General features: G+C 50.3%; 1 protein-coding gene across 1 annotated transcript in view; it reads left to right on the forward strand.

The window, feature by feature from the left end:
- The first annotated feature begins 343 nt into the window (after nucleotides 1-343).
- LOC144114913 (uncharacterized) overlaps nucleotides 344-15,106 on the forward strand; it is an 80,448-nt gene continuing 65,685 nt past the window's right edge. The window contains exon 1 of the mRNA XM_077648936.1: nucleotides 344-1,157. The gene's annotated coding sequence lies outside the window, so the exon portion shown is untranslated. The remainder of the gene's footprint in view (nucleotides 1,158-15,106) is intronic.

Here is a 15,106-nt window from a genome sequence, read left to right on the forward strand (position 1 = left end):
ACCTTTGCTCGGATCAGACGCAAGATGCTCGCCGGTGCGTCTACCTTCGCTGTCCTTGAACTCATTCTGGTCCGTTATCCGTCGAGAAAGAGTAAAAAAGCAGGGCTCGCCAGCTTTCTTTCGCAAGCGTTAGCGTCTTCAAGCTTAGACGCCAAGGACAAATTACTGCTGGGTAACGGTTTTCGAGATCTTTCTTTTTTCTTCTGCTTCCCGGCTCGTTTCTAAACTAGCCGGATCCGCCGCACCCCGAGATCGCGCGACGATGCCGTGTCACAGGATAGCCGGAGCGAAGAGAAAAAAAGTGATGACGCCCTTCTTTTATCTGTCCGGAGCCTTGAATGCCGCGACTACGACAAGCGGCCCGTTGCTTCCCACACACCGTAATTCAAGGCCAGTCTGGATGCGGATAAGGAACCGTTTCTCAATGAAACTACTCCGGGGCCCGCTAAGGGCTAGCGGCACTCCCGGCCGTGGGCTGCCTTTGAAAGTCTACACTGGCCGCCGCTACACAAGACGGGTGAGGGGGGGCCTCCTGGAAGAAGCAAAGCGAAGCAAAAGTGGACCAAGTTAAGAAGCAAAACGAGGGCTGGAAGGGGCCCGGGGGTTGCGGTGGGGGATTCGCCCGAGAAAGTAAGATACAAGCAAAAGCGTCGCGAAACCGAAGACGCCGCCGGACGGACGTTACGCTCATGGGGGCCAGCTGTTGGACCTGCCTTTGGGCGCCCGCCCCCGGAAAAGTAGTGCGCGGCAGCGGACGGAGCGCACCGCGGCGAGGCCCGAAAGGGCGGATACCCCGGCGCAACCCACGTGCTGCGGGGAGCGGAACAAGCACTCTCTCGCCGGCGGAGCATGGTGGCCCGTCGCCGACTGGGCAGGCAGCAGCGAGAGTAGCTTGTCTCTCTGCGGGGCTGCCAGCGCGGCCGCTGCTCGCCAGGAGTGCGCCGCTGCTAAGACACAGACACGACGCGCAGAACACCCTGCTGTCGCCAGTAAAAAAGCGCAGGGCCAGCGCACGGGGGAGGGGACAAGACCAGCGAGCGCGCGAGACCATGCCGATGTCCCCCGGCCGGGACAAAGGCGCGCCGCCGCTGCTGCTGACCGCGCTCGGCCTGCTCCTGCTCGCTCTGCTCCACCTGCCGACCGGCGCCGACGCTGCGGTGAGTCCACTCCTGCTTCCGCTTGACGCCAAGAAAAAAGCGGTGCCAGCGCCGCATTTTTCTTACGGCCTCTCCTGCAGCCACGCTACGGAACCTGTCGCAGCTTTCTCGCCGCGCGGTCCGCTCGACGGCGACTGATCGTTTCAGTGCTTTCAACCTGTCCGCTGGGCGCTCTCTCGTCTCGTTTACGCCTGCGATGCACCACTCGCACGCGTCGAGTCGTGTGAAAAGTCATTTCGTTGCATGCCCCGAGTGTTGTTTTTCCCGCGACGCGCACGAGAGGCTGCCCTGTGGCGCAGCGCTCTTCTGGGTTCCGCTTGTGCCGCGACGCGCAGCTGCGCGGGGGAGGGGGAGAGGCGCCCAGGCGGGCGCACGCGATCAGCGGGAAAACGCGCCGGGTGCGACGTCGCCACGCGGCCGCCATATTGGAAGAGGCAGGGGGATCCTAAACTTCCGGTCTGAGGCTGCGACTGGGGACGGCAGAACAAAAAAATAAAAACGAAGGGGTGAAAATTGGATTAACGGCTGTTCCGTGCGCGTCTTGAAAAGGTTGCGGTATGTACTGTAGTTTAATTTAAACGTAGGCATTCTATCCCCCTGAAATAATGCGATAAAATATGCGTATGTCAGTACCTTGCTAGGTAGCCAAGAAATGGTCCACTTGGCGTTGAAGGTTTTGTCTTTTTGTCTTTTCTGTGAATGACTCATTGAATTATTCTGTTGCTGTTTTCTCTTTCAGTTTTTTTTCTATATAATGTTCTTCTTCGAGGTTGTGGTAGAATGCTAGTAGAGAAATTCATAGTGCGCACTTTCCTTTATACTTTTTAGAACTTCTGTACTGTGAAAGCGTCCTACGCACAGTCAAATGACGGAAATATGGCAAACATTTTAAATTTCACAGAAGATTGTCTTTAAAATGCCCAGGAAACAGTCAAGAACCCAATATACTGTCCGTCTTGCCTTGCTTCCCTGGCGGATTAAGGGTACGACGATCAAGTGGCTGCAATTCAGTTTTTTTTTTTCATGGGATTCACGTGTTACAAGTAATGCACTGGAGCCATTATTTACCGTGTAATCAAAACATAATGGCTTGCCTAAAGCCGCCAAGAGCTTGTTATTACTGCTATTCTGGTTACATGTGAGATTGCCCACATAACTAGCAATGCGTGTGGGACTGATGTAATGCCCTCATAAGGAGATAAAAAGTAGCGAAGCCATCTCAGCAGTCGGCACACAATGGGCACTGCCCTGGAAGCGCCTTGCGACATGTGAAAAAGCGCACGTACAGCGTAGAAGAATGGATCATGTGAAGGGTGTAACGCCGTATTAAGTTGTGAGTTTCTGTGCACTGTGAAACACGTGTTTGACACGGAAACAAAAAAAAATATATCGCTTCTCAGTTACTCTATTTATTGGATAATCTCTTCGGAGTGTTGGGATGAACAGAAAGTAAAAATATTGCTTACCCTTTATGCCCGTGTTTAAAAGCTTTGGATCGCTTAACTAGTGTGCGTAGGAAGTGTCACCAACGCTGTGGTAGACTACTACTGCACCAGCCACAGAGTAGAAACTGCGCGCGCTGTCTCGCTTCCCACTTAAGACCTTGAGAGCCGCAGAACGAAAACGAAGACTCGCTGCTACCCGAGGGTAGGAGCGAAGAAAAAAAAAAACATCCAATAGTGCCCACAACTGTTTCGAAGACAAAGTGCATTACGACTTGTCGGCAACCAACCCGGAAGGGGGAATATATATGGTTTGCACAACGCCTAGATTTCCTTGGGGACAAGCCTACGCAATCCACTCTCCTACTCTCACTTTATATTGGGAACGTGCCAAAGGCGCTCTTTGCTTGTCGTTTTCTTGCAAGCGGTGTGTGGCTGTTCGCGCTCGTGCTCTTGCATATGGCACCGGTGGCCACTTGGTGGCACCACTCGAATGCTGTCTTCAAAGTGCCGGTGGAACGAACTGTGAGGTGCGGAAAGACCCGACCACGCCCTCGAGACTGCTTAATGGTGCTTCTCTTCACTGCGCGCAGTCCTCAATTATAAAAAAAAAACTGCGAGCGGGCAGTTTAAATGTTGCGTTGGATTCGTGTTCATTCGCACTGCACCATTCAGACATGAATTATAAGAATACGAAAATGAAAAAAAAAAAGACCGCTCACATAATTTGACTTCATGGCTTTTGTGGTTTAGGTTGTATCTTTGTGTCCCCAAAATAGGTCATTTCTATTCGTTAGGAAAAATTAATTTGCTGCACACTGGAAGAGATAGACGTATATTACTTTATGGAAAGGAGCTGGTACTCAGCATGGGGGACGGGGGAGGAAAGGGAAAAAAGTAGAGGAGAGGATGACGATGCCGAGCAGGAGCTATGGGCACCTTAGTAACGGTCTGCGTGAGTCGTAAGACTCAAACAAGCGCTCACTGGGCTTGTTGGTTTGCCAGCAAATCTGCTTTCTCGAAAGTGTTCACAGCGAAAGAACTGCTGTTACGGATAAGACGAGATCCGTAGAGCACAAATGTCATGTGCTATCTCTCAGCAGCACAGACTTTAAAACTGTGGGTCTCTTTACTTTCGTGCGTTCCAGTAAAATACAATAGCTGTTTTCGGACAATCACAAAAGTTAAATACTGTTCTGTAATTTCAACTCGGTTTCAGTTGATAGCAACAAGTTAAATAATTCACTTTGATGCTTTTTAGCTATCGTGCCCGTGTCACTATGGAGATAACAATGTAAATTGGCGTGAGTTTTCTTTCATGTGGCCATTTATCTCTAACACGCTTGGTTAACCCTTTTCTTTGCTAATAGGCGCAAGGGTTTGACACATGTTCTGGTATGAAGCTAAAGTGCCCATGACGAATGGCGTTCGTGCTGTTGCGTGAAAAAGGGACAAGCGGTTGAGAAAGAGCCAGGTTGGAAGAAAGCCTAGTAGAAGCAGCTGCTGCACCCATGCAAAGAGGCGTTCTCATTAAGATCCTTCATTGTGCACGCCCTGCAGGAAACGAAAATGGAACCACATCGTGTTCAGTGCAGTGTGTTGTACTTATGTGATGACGGGAGTGTTCAGTGTGAAAGTTTATAGTAAAAGTTGCCAAGCATTGTATATTGTTCACACCGTACCAGACCGCTGCTCGAGCGCCGGCTGTCTGCCCAAGGGCTGGCCACGTGAGAGGCTGTGCGCTGCAGCTTACATTTACTGATGTTGTGGGTAGGCGCACAGCCACCGACGCATTATGTGCCATTCATTCGGTATTGCCTGAACCTTGACTCACAATTAATGTGTGTGTTTTTTTTAAGATGTAACAGCATAGTCTTAAAATGCGACTCCTTTCAGCGACAGTTAATGAGGCCGTGGTAACCTTGAACAGTCAGCTGTGTAAATTACTTTCTGCTGCGGCGTCACAATGCTACGCATGCCTGTCGCATTCCTCGGTGATTCACAAAACGATAAGAACACTTAAGGGACGTTCCTTGCACATAGAAATCATGCAGGATGTTCTCACTCGCTAAGGCACAAGTATATAGCTTCGCGCGATGCCGTGCCCGTCAATACCAATACTGCGTATTTTGCACGCTCCCAAGCTAGGACGCTCCAGTCAGCGCTCTCGTTTGCAGTAAAGCTACTCTTCGCATGTTAAGATCGGTTCATTCTTTTAATGTCGCCCGTTCGTTTACCATTATTATCATTACTTTCTTCCTTCCCGAAAAGCCTCCATAATTCGGCCGCCGATTCGATAACGTCAGCTTCAGTTTCGACAGTGATGCACAAATTTGGTTACACAAAACACGTATTGCTCATTTGCTCGCGATTTCATCCCAGGATATGTTATTAATTATGCGTCACTTAATATATCAAGTTATACGTGGAAAATTGCAAATACAGGCGAGTTCCAAGAATTAGGAAGGCGACCTAAGTCGAGAACCTGCTTACACCGGAAAGCTGCTTTTTCCGCCCAGCACACTCGTCGTGAGGGTAAAAACGTTTTGCAGGATGAGAAAGAACGCTAACGTGGGAGTGAACGGATTCAAGTGATGTTAAGAGCGCCACAGAAGAGCAGGCTTATTCTAGAAGAAGACAGAGCGATGTACGCGGCGGTACCCACGTTTTCTTTGTAAAGGTACGTGATCTCGATATCTGGTGTGATGTAGTCCCGCAGGGAGCAGGGGAAAGGCTTTTCTCCCTCAGCAACGCTGCGTTTGAAACAGAACACCATAATTGTTTTATCACTTCAAAACCAGGCCACACGCAGGCGTGCCACGAAATGTGCTGCTCCGAGTCTGTAACCGAAACCACTCAAAGGAGCTAACACAGCGCTTTGCTGAAAGACTGATGACGGGACAGTCAGAGCCACGCGTCCTCTTTCTTCTGGCGGTGCGTCCTGTGAGACAGGAAAGCGAGGCGGGCGAAAGAGTGAAGGAAAAATAAAAATGAATGTTTATCGTCGTCTTGTCGCTAGGCCTTATTGCATCATGCCGGACCAATGGGAGGAGGATTCTGTATGGAGGAAAGAAAAGCAAGCTGACGCCGCCTTGAGAAAGTCAACCGCTGTACGTAACGGCAAGGAGATACGGCGTACGATCAGGTCAAAGGAAAGACAGATAGGCGGGGCCACTGCGTATGAAAGTGACGACGTGAGGGATTGGCGCAGCTCGCGGGCGTCTTCGCGCCGGAAAGGTCACACTCGCCACGCTGGGATGCTGGCCGCCGGGCTTCGTCTGGAACTCGTTGGAGATAACGACTGCGCTGAGGCTCGGGAAACTTGTGCAACGCAGATTGTGCTGGCGTAGGCTCAGGCGATACGCCCAGTTAGCTGCTCATTCACGGGAATTCGAGCAGCCTGGCTTCGGACGCCGGCGTAGGGGTCGCCACCGACGGTGGCCCCAGCCGGACGCCGCGTCCTGCTGACGCCTCGTCTCTGGCAGGCGGAGAAGCTGCACCTTGGCGCTCGTACTCAAGGCAGTACGCAAGGAGCGGTCCAAAAGCTCGTGTCTTACGACGGGTCACGATTTTGCAAAAGCCGGCCGCCCATGGCTGCGCAGCTGAAAGACGCAAGACTAATAAAGCAGTGGAAAACGGAAGCTCGGGTCGTTTCTCGTGTGCTGTCCGCTATGCTTCCCTTTATCTTTCCCACGCAACGTAGGAGCACTGCAGAATGGGGCACACTCTTCTTCGTTATAGGTTCACCTCAGTTCTGTTTGGATTTCTGCTTTTGTGATATAAAGGGCGCGCCTCGTATTGTGAGGCGATAGTTTAAAAAAAATGCCACTGATACATGTACACCGAATAGATAATGAACAAGTATTTTTGATGCTTTCATTTCAATGTTCTGTCCTAGAAAAGACTATTCGAACGGCGCGGTTATTGCAATGCGTGTCATTAAATGCGGTCTACCGCGCAGCTTGAACGCAGGCATTGATGCTGAACGATTTATTTTACTAGTAAGGCCACGTTTTTTTTTTTTGGAGGTGACTTAAGGACATAATTATGTGCGATTTTAAGCGTGATATCAGTGACTCAATACCATTTCGCAATTTCCTCATTCGGTGTGTGCAGGGAAAGCTCTAAAGTGTAAACTATGAACAAATGCAGTAGTTTTAGGTGTCATTCTCTTGTTGTGAGAGCATATTTTTTCTTGTTTATCTTTACTGATGCTGAAAGTGCGTTAGCGGCAAACAATACGCAGCACAAAATCTCTCAAATTCAACTTCGCGGGCTCTAGGAAACGTTATGTTGGTTTCTCTCTTTCCTTCTTCTTTCTTTCTAAGCGGATCGAGGGAAGCTATTAATTAGTCTTCAGCAAACGCGTCAATAAGTGTTACGTTTTTGTCTTCAACAGGCTTATTTCATCTAATGGCCTGTATCCGTTCGTTAATAGTTTGTTGATCAGGCCGAACTGTTTCTTGACATTAAGCTAGCAAATGTTTGGCTTGGCGCTTCAAGACGTAAATAAAACTTTGCTCGTGGTCATTGAAAATAAAACTGTGCTATTTTTAATGGAGCTTCCCAAGTTGCACAGAACGCGGTAAGCAGATAAGCTCACATGGGCTTCTTTTCTTGTCTAGAGGGAAAAACGCTTGCAACACTGTCAAATATGGTTGTTCAGGACACTATCTGAGTTCGTTATCTTTCCTTCTGCGCTCGTAATAAAAAGTTATTCGCGAGCATGGCTTTCAGCACATCATCTTGTTGGCTCGCGCTCACAAACCGATTCTAACACGCGAAGAAAGAAACACGATATTAGCGAGGAAGGCCCCGGACGAGAGAGACTTGATAGCGATGGCCTTGTTGGCTGTCACGTCCCGCCCTGGGGGTGCTCCTGTTTCAAAGCTGGAGTAGAATTTCTCGCCTTTTTTCCTTGAGAGTCGTCCAGCAGCAGAGGGGACAGTTCTCCGCAGCTCGTTTCTCGGCACGAGCCGCATAGCTTATCCCGTTCACCTCAAAAGATATGTGAGGGAAGGAAAAAAAAACATATATATAGGCTTTTTCACCTTGCGAATGGCAGATTCTGCTCTTGGCCCTGGGTCACAGTTGTGGTTTAGTATCTGTGCTGGGCAACGTTTCATTGAAAATGCTGATTTCGTGAGGCGCTTCCAGGTACATAGCTCTGTTCAGAGAGATCTGTGAAAAAAATGTTGGAGTCGGGCATCCGGTAACGCAAGAACGCGTTGAACAATACGTGGAAACAAAGGATACGCAATGTTATAATCAAATTATGTCTGAGAAATAAAGGCGTTATTGCTACATGAGTAAACGAAGTGATGCCACTTCCAGACACATTCGCCTGCTAAGCAGGAAATAAGCCAACCACATGGAACAGCGCGAAATGGGCCACATTGCAACAGCAGATAAGAACACATTAGCGCCATGTCATGTTCTTCCCTTCTCTTGCAAAGCGGTCCATTTCGCCCTTTTCCAATGTGCTTAACGAGTACTAATTCGCCCAGCCTTCAGTCCTACGACATAAGCCTGATACGGTGCTCGTGTGTCATGCCCAAAACCGGATACGTGAGCACGGGATAAGGCAGCTGAGAGAAAGGAGACAGTGTCATGATGTACTTTGTTATGCAATTGTTTCAGGCAGTGCAGGTTAAAAAAAATACGCCTATGCGACTGAGCAGTCATTAGTTGATCGCAAAAGCAACCAAGACTTTCGATTGTTGACCCTTCTGTGACCTCAGCTCATTTTCATTTTGTCATTTCTCGCGCAATTCGAAAACCGCGCGCCTGCGGAGCGTGCTCAGCGACTTCCATTCAACGCGTCACTCCCAGGCGCACATGCCACGCGACCTTCTCTACCTCGCCTCGCCTGGAGCAGAAAGGAACGGTGCACTCGGTTTACCTAAAAAACCTAGTTTCTTTTGAAATCAGCGCCACGTACCACGTGACAATCGCAGCCCCGCCCGCGCAGGACCAGCCAAGTGGCGGGGAGCGGGGAGCACCGCAGGGCGGGCGGGGCAGCGATTGTCACGTGGTACGTCGCCACGTAGTATCGCAATTTAACGAACGTTGCTTTGCGCTCTCCGCCGGCGCGCGGTTTTCGAACGGCGCGAGAAATGGGCCAAATTTGCTGAGCCGCAGCATAAAAACTGTTATGGCTATTATTAATGGCCGGCTACAAATCTCTGATTGCAATTAGGCGCCTGTAGTAATAGTTAAGAAGGCAGCTATTATAATTGGTCAATCACTTTACTAGTTAACATGATTGGCGTATTTTTTGAAAGCAGCCAACAGGCACCGAAACCAAGGAAAGCGCAGGGGAATGTTTCCTTTTTTTGTGATGTTCGTCAATGGACAGTTTGTAGTGTAATTATTTTGTCACTGAACGATAATTGGTTATAAATCAGAAGAAGAAACAACCACACGCCGCCGGTAAGGTCCGAGCCCACGACCTATAAATTTCGCGTCCGGTACACTACCAACTGAGCTACAGCGGCGGCTGTGCAATCGGCTTTCGGGGGTATTTTGTTTTGCGTTTAGCTAACGTTGAGAGTGTTCACCAGCGCCACACTCGTCCATAGCGGCGGACGTAGCACGTCCTTTAATACCGCGAGTGGCACCTAGAACGTGATCGAACGGTGAGGGCGGAAGCTGTGAGAGAACTTTATGCTATCTATGGCACCAAGAATGCCGTAACAGAGGCCCTCTTTAAGCTATTGAGCTGACAAGGGGAATGAAATGAGGGGCTCGTTATGACATGCAAATCAACGAAGCCAAGTCACGCAAACCAAGGAAAGCATTGGAGAATCTTTTTTTTTGTGACGTTGGTCAAAATTAATAGTGAAATTGCTGAAATACAATTGATTACAAAGCAGTACAGAAATAACCACGTGGCGCCGGTTTCCCAAACGTTTTTTTTCTATATATATATATATATATATATATATATATATATATATATATATATATATATATATATATATATATATATATATATATATATATATATATATATATATATATATATATATATATATATATATATTGCCGTGTTTTGTTTTTACTGTAATAGTATTAATAATTTTCATTTGTGTAAAAAAATTCACTATTTTTTTTTACAGAGCTGCATCACAGTATAAGAAAGTATAAGAATAAAAAGAACTTTCTGACTCTCTGCTACCACGAACAAAATCACAGTCTTTTGGTATATATATATATATATATATATATATATATATATATATATATATATATATATATATATATATCCGGAGTACCCGGGCTCGAACCGATCGCGGCGGCTGCGTTTTTATGGAGGGAAAACGCCAAGGCGCCCGTCTGCTGTGCGATGTCAGTGCACGTTAAAGATCCTTAGGTGGTCGAGAAATTATTCCGGAGCCCTCGACTACGGCACCTCTTTCTTCCTTTCTTCTTTCACTCCCTCCTCTATGCCTTCCCCTACGGCACGGTTTAGGTGTCCGCTGATATATGAGACAGGTACTGCGCCATTTCCTTCCCCCGAAACCAACTATTATTATTATTATTATTATTATTATTATTATTATTATTATTATTATTATTATTATTATTATTATTATTATTATTATTATTATTATTATTATTATTATTATTTGGTTCGTGTCACGTGGGCAGCTTTGCTTGGCACATTCGCTGGCCTTCCGGTCGACTTGCAAATGTAACAGTCTTGAAGCTACCCCTGGAATGACGCTGGTGAAAGCAGCGGGCGGGGCGGCTGTCGCCAGAGGCCACTTGTCGTTCTCTTTTTCGGGCTCCGGGGGGCGCAGCTGTCCTGCCAACTCCCCCCTCTCGCGGCGCTCCATGGGCGAACGCACGGAACGGCCCTTACTACGAAAGCACTGGCGCTCTTGTTCGCCGCTGTTGTCTGGAACCTTGGGCAGCTCTAGCTATAGTCTGGGAGCCGCACAGGCCTTGCACAAACAAATATCGAGCGCTGCGGGATCAGCGAAAAGATCTGCGAGTGACGGCACCATCTGTAGGATCTGGGGTACGGAAATACTCGCCAAAGCAGCGCGGAGAGCGGTCTCGGGTCCAGACGTTTCTACTGCGCGGCCCACTCCGCATGTTTGTAGAAAAAAAAAAAACGTTTGGGAAACCGACAGGGAATAAGTCGATGCAAGTGGGCCAACGATACGAAGACAGGAGAAGCTGGGCTCCCTCTGCAAGTGCAAGGTAACATTGCGGATAGGCCCGGCTTGTGGGCCTTCGAAGCCGGTGGGTAAGCCTCGCTCATGTTTGGGAGGCTGCGTAAAGCAGCGAATATAGCCCGCTCGAATACGGTTTTCCTTCTCCCTCTCTATCTGTCCGAATTTTGAGCGCACTAGTTGCCCTCTTCAGGACGCTATCGCAGGTTACGAGACAGGGGTTCGTGGGGTTGTGCCGAAAGATGAGATATCGGCTGTGAGGTTTAAAAATACTGATTCACTTTACTGCAATTAGACTCGAACAGTATTTTTCGCTGTTTTCTAATGTACCTAGAAATTACCTTTTCACTGTCTAATTGGGTAAATCTTTATTTGGTATTTATTACTTAACAGCCGAATGGCTAGAAATACAAGAAACATTTCGCTTATAAAGTCGTAGGAATCAACAGCACGATTCCCAAAAAGGTATCTTAATTCTGAAAATTCACGCACTGAACTCACTGCGCCGTACCATTGAGGCGGCCGAGGCTGCGGCAGCCGGAAGACGTTAGTAGGGGCAGCTTGGGCTCTCATTTTAATTTTCAGGCTGTTCGTTTACAACGCGAGAATATCTGCTTTTTAAACACTCGGCTTATGTTAGATGGGGCCTACCGCGAATGCTTCTGATGTTTTTTTTATTGCTTTATTTGCTATATTTTGTGCGAGGGAGATGAAACTTCACGTGCGACGAGATCTTTGTCCGTTTTAAAAGCGACACTGGTGTGGTCCTTAAGACTATTTTACAGCTCAGAGGACGGCTACAGGATTGAGTACAGTAGCTCTGGCTTCCGTGCGAAAGTTGTGGCCGTCATAGAGGCTTAAGTCTAACGCGTCTGCTATCATTGTCTTCTTGCTTGCAGCCAAATGACAATAGCGTGCGTTCATGTATTTTGTCACTTCCTGTATAGAAAAGTGGACGCCGTCAGAATGGGGACTGTCGTCGTAGGAAGGCTTTTGGACCCGGTAGACCGAGATGCGATGGCGCGTGCCCCACCGTGGACGCAGCATCACGACAACGCTGACTCCATGTTGCCCAAGAGGAGTTCCCGGCGCGGCGTTGCCGGCGCGCGTAGCGCTTCCCGAAAGGCCCCCGGGTCGGGCGAGCGGAAACGGGACCAGAAAAGCACGCGGGCAACGCGGGCCCGATCCATCGCAGCCCGCGGGGGCGAGCCTCCAGACGCTGCTGAACAAACAGGCTCGCTCGACGCAGGGCGGGCTCCTCTCCGCACGCGCTGCCGTTGAAAATACACGCCCAGTCTGCGCGTACAATAAACAGTTTGACCGAGGCAAAAATTTTTGCCCGATGCGGAGGAGGAAGCGCGTATTTCGGGAAACTGTTTAGCTTCGCCGGCTCGATAGGCTTGCCTTCTTCAGAATGGCTGCCGGGTGTTGGGTTACGGCCCCGCCCGTGCGTAAGGAAGCACGGGCGCATTGTGGCACCACCGCGAGACGCTGATGTCATGCAAAGCCGCGCTCGATGGCTTCCAGCCACGCGATGAGTGGACGAGATTGCCTGAGCATGGAAGCCCGGGGGAGGAGGACGTCTGGGAGCGGCTGTAAACAGGGCGCCTAACCTTGCACGCGAGTGATGGGGCACAGACCTTGGAACGCGCAGTGAGCGTGTTGAGAGTGCTGTAGGAATCAAAGGCGCCTCTTTCGGAGCCAGCGGTTAGCGGTAACCGTCGTTATCGATGGTCGGCCGGCATCGCGGGGCTCGAAGGGCCCGTGTTCGGTAAACAAGAACGTGCAAATCTGCATCCGCCGCAGGAAGACACACAGTAACGGAGCAGACCAGGCGCCTGCGCAGCAAATCAAACCAGGGCTCGGGGCAGTGCGTGCTCAGAGTGCTCGGTCTCGGCGTCAACAACCCTTATCCTGTTGGGGGACCAATGGCGCGCAAGGCCACCCAGGCGCACCATGACAGCGTGCCAGATTACGCAAGCGACGAACCGTCCGAGCAGCGGGCGTGCGTAGTATCCAGCCGCTCCAGCAGGCTGCCATTTATTTTCTCTCGCTCGTTTTTCGCCTTGTCGCCTGGGCATCTTTGTCAAGCGGGTATCGCAATACGGAAGTCTCCGGTGCCAAGCAGCAAGAAAAACAAAGAGCAGGCTCACGCATGCACAGCCAAAGACGGATCTACGAAAAAAAAAAAGCACTCAATGACAGCGCAGCTGACTGACATTCGCGGTTATCAAAGGGTTCCGGCGTCGTCTGCGCGCCGGTTTCGGGTTGCAGGCTCGTTAGGCACCCTCGCGCACCAGCGGACCGCAGTGCAGGCGCCTCCTGCGCGGCTTCTCGGCGGACCTCCTCCAGCGGCCTGGCTGAGAACCAGGCCGTTGTTCGTTCGGAAGGGGCGCGGCAGGGGCCAAGCCCCGCGGCGGCCATGCACTGGGAACCGCTCTGTACTGCTTCCGCCGCCAGTGCACGCTGTTCTTGTGGCGAGGAAAAGGGAAGTCCTTGTTGTCCGATCTCCTGACGCCGACCACGATAAAGCTTTCACGCCTGTCCTCGTCCCACGTGGCGCAAATGACCTTCCAGAGGTTACGCGCTATTGATAATGGGGGCGATCGGGCAGCGCCGATTAGCACCGCAACGACGTCGTGTACGCCCCCCCTGGGTCGCCGCCATGTGCGCCACAGTCAAGGCCACAAAGTCAGGAGCGGCGTCGCAGCAACCTTCGGGCGTGGGCTTCTCGACCAGCATCGGCCAGCAGCAGCCGATGAACATGGCTTGTCCAGAACAGCTCTTCAGGGAATCGTGGCCCAGTTCGCCTCTTAGTCGCATGGCGGTCGGTGCCGTGGCATTGCGATGGTAAAACGAAGGCTGAACTAGAGATTTTTCTTCCATAAAAAGCAAGATGGCTCCTGCTCGCATACCAAGGTTACAGTATAGTTCCAAATCGCATTACAATGGCGGCTAGAGGCAGAAAATGCCTTCGAGCATGGATTCTGGTGCGACCCGAGTACCCATTCGAGATCGAAGTTTCCAACCCGTAATTTCAAAAGGGATCCTGCCACCTTTTGTTCATCATTGACAGATGGGACAAGCATCCGCACGGTCTCGACGCGTGGGGGCCCAAAGTCTGCCACCGCGGTGGCTCAGTGGTTATGGCGCTCGACTGCTGACGCCAAAGACGCGGGTTCGATCTTCGGCCGCAACCGTCGAATTTCGGTGGCGGCGAAATGCTAGAGGCCCGTGTACTGTGCGATGTCAGTGCACGTTAAAGAACCCCAGGCGGTCGAAATTTCCGTGGCCCCTCACTACGGCGTCCCTCATAGCCTGAGTCGCTTTGGGACGTTAAACCCCATAACCCACAAACCAACCAAGGTCTGTGTGTAACTGAAGTCACGTGCTGAACACAATTTTGAGAACGCTTTGGTAACCCCAAAGTGAACTGAATGCGATAGCGTGCGGTAGAGTCACTTTAGCTGCTGCTGCTGCTTTGATGATGATGATGCCTTGCGGCTGCTCCCTTTGTATCGCGCGGACACGACGTACGCTTCCCAGACGGTTTGATGTGCTGGAATCTTGTACGTCATCTCTTAGCTGCGCTCGTAGTTTCGGCGGCCGCCGCATGCCGGCGCCACTACGACACGTCAAGCAGAATTCGGTTGCTCGTACGCAAAGGCTTTGTTAATTGGCGACAAGAATCGGTGATACTAATTGATCGTCTATATTAACTCCATGTTGTTTCCCGCTGTGTAGCGTACTGTGCGGTGCGAGGCGCTCACACAAGGCCACTTTTTATTGCCATCGGCCAAAGTTCCTCCGTGTTCGAGGGGTAGCGAGCCCGGCTCTCAACCCAAGAGGCAAAGGTTCGAGTTCTGGCTCGACCATTTTCTTTTATTTTCAGCGCCATGGGAATTTGTTTTTACACCACACTGGCGACTACCGAACATGCGCTCTAAAGTTATCGCGTTAATATTGCGGAAAACACGTTGAACACGCACTTCGAACAGCGAGTCACCAAGGGAGTCCTGTTCTTGCAGAAGAATGCATGCCCGCACACTGCACATCACACGGCATGCACACTGCAGGAACTGGGCTGAAGATACTGCCGCACCACCCTGACAATCCAGACCTCGCTCTGAGTGATTTACTTTTTCTGTGTGTGTGAATAAAAGAGTTTCATGGGGGGCGCCATTCCAGCTGTGACGAAGGGAAGCATGCGGTGCGACTGTCCAATCATGGCGGCGCCTCTCTGACGGGGCTTTCTACGCTGCTGGCATTGCAGCGCTGCATGCTGAAACGCTGGGGACAGTGCATCATTGTAGCTGGGGAATAC

The sequence above is a fragment of the Amblyomma americanum genome, chromosome 1 (assembly GCF_052857255.1).
Source record: "Amblyomma americanum isolate KBUSLIRL-KWMA chromosome 1, ASM5285725v1, whole genome shotgun sequence".
In the NCBI taxonomy this organism is placed as follows: domain Eukaryota; kingdom Metazoa; phylum Arthropoda; class Arachnida; order Ixodida; family Ixodidae; genus Amblyomma; species Amblyomma americanum.